Source organism: Triticum urartu, chromosome 1, assembly GCF_003073215.2.
Source record: "Triticum urartu cultivar G1812 chromosome 1, Tu2.1, whole genome shotgun sequence".
Classification (NCBI taxonomy): Eukaryota; Viridiplantae; Streptophyta; class Magnoliopsida; order Poales; family Poaceae; genus Triticum; species Triticum urartu.
In genome coordinates, this window is record NC_053022.1 from 573,253,114 (window position 1) to 573,257,842 (window position 4,729).

Sequence of the window (4,729 nt, forward strand, 5' to 3'; positions counted from 1 at the left end):
CTAACGGTGTTTTGAAATGTGGTGGATCCTATTCGATGCTCGAAGGTGGAAAATAGACGAGGATATACACACTACACCACGGTAGAGCTTCCGTGACACATCAATGTGTTGGTATAGGGTACCTTTGCCGACAGATAAGATGTAGGTAACAATAATGCTGACAGAAGATGGAAGAGTCGGAGGACTTGCTGTGGGCAAAGGTATTGCCGACAATTGTTTACTTCCCGACACTTTTTCAGTCGGCATACACCCTACCTACGCCGACAGATGGGATGTCCACATACACCATACCTACGCCGACACTTTATCAGACAATATACACCCTACCTACGCCGACAAATAGCGTGTCCAGATACACCCTACCTATGCCGACACTTTATTAGCCACGTACACCATATCTATGCCGATAGATAGTTTATCAACATACACCCTACCTACACTGACAGATATTTACTTTGCCGACAGATAAATTGCTGGTATAGTGATGTGCAGCCAAAACAATTTATATACAAGCTGTAAACATATTCAGTTGTTACCTATGTATACAAGCTCTAAACAGATTCAATTATTATCCTCACATCCACAAGCAGGTTCAAGATGAACACATACTATACAAACAATGAAAATATGTTCACGAACATGCATATACATTGACCGCAAGTTGACAAACACATCAATCTTGGCAAATCATAGTTTTGACCATCTTAACAATCACCTAGAACACACAAGTCACAGAAAGATGAGCACTATTTGCTGGTATGAGAGACTTCAGCTAGATGGTCCAGAACACACAAGTCTGTATCCACTTGCACAAAGTGCAAACTCCAACATATCCGAAACACCAAATGGTCTAGAAGACACATAAGATCCATGTTTACAGGTTGGTTGGTCCATAAACACTTCAAAGTCATCACGTCCATGTGCACTAGTTGGCATGTTGGTTGGTCCATAAACACTTCAAAGTCATCACGTCCATGTGCACCAGTTGGCTAAGTGCCTGAAATTTTTTCACAAAAAATTGTCAAGAATGTTGAATCGGCTCAAGTTGTTCAAAGCTCATATGTGGATTAACACATATTCGATCAATAAATCCTCATGATATCATAGTTAACAATATAGTTTCTACAAAAGTTATAATTGGCTCGCATGGTACTATATAGAACTATGTTCACGTGCTTGCAGTTTTATCAACAATAAAGGCATTGACCATCTAAAACAGAGATCCTACAACCTAGTAGCTTATTTTATAGCCTATTACATAAGAATTTACCGAAGAAAGACAACCTCTTTCGCAACCTCTCCAGATTTTCATGATTAAGAGGTACATAACCATGGATAAAAAGGAAACCATGGCACATATATACGCAAGCAATTTAGTGTTAACACATAGGTTAGCAACCTTGTAAAGTGACATTTTAGAAACTGTTCTTATGCAATAGCGTGTGAGCTAATTACTACTGAAACAAAAAATGTACCTAGTAGTTGAGGTACACGGCCAGGTAGCCTTCCATTCGCCACCAGTTGGACACTACAAGTCGTGGCCCTAGTTCCCCATGAGGTAGCCTTCCATCCACCATTTGGTTTCTGCTGCACGTGCGCAACCATGGTTCCCAGCGAGGTAGCCATCCGTTCTCCACCCATTGGCCATGCTGCATGCTGGTGGTCGTGGTTCCTGGCTATTGTCGGCAAGACTAAAAGTAATTTGTTTCTCATCAGGCATTGTAATTATGACAACTGTATGTAACAACACTATTTGCATCTATTTTTTACTCTAACTAGTAAGTGTGCACATGCAATGCACATATAACCACATGAAGATATTTTCTCATTCATCCTAGTCAAGAGGAAATTATTCAAATAAATTAAAGAAGTATACTAGTATACTACGCATTCACAACATTGCATAGCATTCACAACTCCCAAAATACTCCCTTCGTGTTAAAATAAGTGTCTCAACTTTAGTACAACTTTGTTACAAAGTTGCACACTTATTTTGGGACAGAGGGAGTAATACAGAATTGTCATTAACCGCAAACTACAAAGTCTACAATAAATACCCTAATATTGGTAATACAACCTTAGTGGGCTACCATAGTTTTTACACTGATGAGATAACAGGTGTTAAGCATTTCCAGATAAGGATCTCCCTTTCCTAGCAGCACCGGCCATTTGAACCGTTGTTTATTAGTTTGATGAAATGGGAGATGGTAAGCAGTTGTAGATAATGACCTCCCTTCCAGCTTATCAAAAAATAATATTCTGATTTTATCAGAAATAGTGAAAGAATAGTATGTAGTTATAATTAACAAAAACATAATTTCTACAATATAAAGTTGAGCAGACTGAGGTAACAGTCAAGGATGACATGTCTAATTCCAATGTAGATAGAGCATAAATGCAGTATGTAAAAATATTATGATATAAAGAGTGATCCCAAGAGAAACAATGGCAAAGCATTAACTAGCAGACGCTTGTATAACAAAGTAGGATCCCAGATCAAGCCACAGAGAAATAACAAGTCCGGGCAATATAAATTATGGAATGATGCAGAGGCTGAGAAACCATCTTCCATTATCTAAAAAATAAGTTAAGCATATGACTAGAACAAGAGGAATTTTTGGAGAGATGACTATTGGTGAGATCTCCAGTCATTGCAAACTTCACACATTTCATGATGGCAGAACAAAAATAATGTTCCGATGGAACAATTTGTAGGCACTGGAGCATGCTGTTAAAATTTAATATGCTAGAACAAAGGTAGGCAATTTTGTAAAATAAATGGTTTCGGTGCAAAGGTCATATTAGTCCATGGAGTAACCACAACAATAACCAATTAGTCCATGGAGAAGACAAAGTAATAACATCCACTATAGAGTGGCTGGGTAGGGAGCGAGAGGCAAACCTGAAATAGTGTTGCTGGGCCATGGGGATGGCCTTGCAAGGTTGTGGTTGTCGAACCATCATGCCTGCTGAAGCTCCTTCTGCACCATCTCTTTTCCTTGCCTTCAACAATCACAAAATTAAGCACAGACTGACAACAGTACAATAAATGGATTTTTCTTTAACATCAAACTAACTTGCAGTATAGGTCTACAAGCAGATAAGACAATAAAGATATAGGAGAATATTTGGAACCATAGAAGTACAGGGAGATTGAAAACACAAGCTTGACATGTTCTTCGCAACAGATAATTTTGATTATTTCTTCTAAAGCATACTTACTATGTCCTGAACTGAACCAAACTGAAGTATAATGATTAAGTCTGGACTAACAACGCTAATCCAATACATGAACCAGGAAACAATTCCAAAATATACAAATAAGCAGTTTACTTGTTACTCAGAACAGATAAACAAAATTCAAATTGACTTCAAGAAATAACATCATTGGTACATATACGCCTTGTGGTGAAGGGTGTCGCTGATGGTCAAATATATTACACTTCACCGAGAAACTTCAGAACACCGAAGCAAATGTTTTTTTTTTATGATACCAGCTTCAAGTTCAGATATCATTTTGTTGAAGAACTACCCACCTATATGGCTGATTGGCTGTATGGCCCTGCACATCAGAAAAAAAGAACCATCACATAATCTAAACAATTAATTAAAATGTCACATTAATTTAAGGTACACGATATAAAAACTCCAAGTGTATGTCTAATTGACCTCAAGACCATAAGAAAATAAGTTGTGCGTCTCTTACACATCCTCACTACCATGAGAAGCCACCTCCATTTGACACTCTTCGTAGCATTGCTTCCAGGTCCATCTACGATGTATCAATTATCATTGTTGTCTTCCGCCATCACCTCACTACAAAAAATGCAGAAACTAACTTCTAAGGCACAAATAAAAGTCAAGAAGCATGCCTGTTCATTCAATACAACATCAGGTACAGAGAAGGAAATCTCAGGACGAGTTGATACTTACCTCAGGGCACGGCGCCAGCTGGCTTCGGGAGGGGCGCAGCTCGAAGGGGATGGATCCCCGGTAGCAGCAGGCCCAGCAGCAGCGCGAGCCCGCAGAGGGAGCCCAGGTAGCAGGAGATCCAGCAGCAGCGGGAACTCGGAGATGGAGCCCCGGCAACAGCAGGTGGGACAGCAGCGGGAGCCCGGAGATGGAGCCCCGGCAGCAGCAGGAACGGGGATTGGCGAGGAGGACAGCGGGATGTCGAGGGGGCGGCGCGAGGACGGCGGTTCGATGTGCATCGAGAGGGCGGCGGCTCGATCTCAGGATATGGATCTCGGGGGGAGGGGCGGATTGCAAGGACGGGTGGATGACGGGGTGGAGCTCAGGGGCGGGGGAGTGCGAGCTCCGAGACGACGGCTTGACGACGGGGTGGAGCGCGAGGCCGGCGGCAGGACTGTGGATCGAGCACGAGGGCGGCGGCGGCAGGCACGGGTTAGGATTGTGGAGTTGGGTTCGAGATGGGGGTAATTTGCACAGCGGTGGCGCGGATATTTTGCACGAACACCCCAAAATTTCCCCCCTCGCGCCGAAATCGCGCGCCCCAAGTTTCCAACCATCTGTCCATTGACACGTGTCCATCTATGCCGACACTTAGTCCGTGTCCATACACCCAACATACGCCGACACATTTTAGGTCGCTACGTATCTACCTACGCCGACTGAAAAACTGCCATGGTCCACACATATGCCGACACATAACATGTTATTAAGCAATTACTGACAGATACATTGTTGCTTCGTGATTGCTGACTCTTAG

General features: G+C 42.2%; 1 long non-coding RNA gene across 2 annotated transcripts; it reads right to left on the minus strand.

The window, feature by feature from the left end:
* Window positions 1-595: 595 nt before the first annotated feature.
* On the minus strand, window positions 596-4,454 carry LOC125531963. 2 transcript variants are annotated; one of them, XR_007293647.1, is made up of 6 exons: window positions 3,934-4,454; window positions 3,707-3,816; window positions 3,537-3,562; window positions 2,903-3,003; window positions 1,476-1,676; window positions 596-997 (listed from the first exon to the last, which is right to left on the minus strand). It is a non-coding gene; the product is annotated as an uncharacterized LOC125531963 (long non-coding RNA). The 2 variants fall into 2 exon arrangements; XR_007293648.1 differs by having other exon boundaries at window positions 1,476-1,691.
* Between the last annotated feature and the right edge of the window lie 275 nt (window positions 4,455-4,729).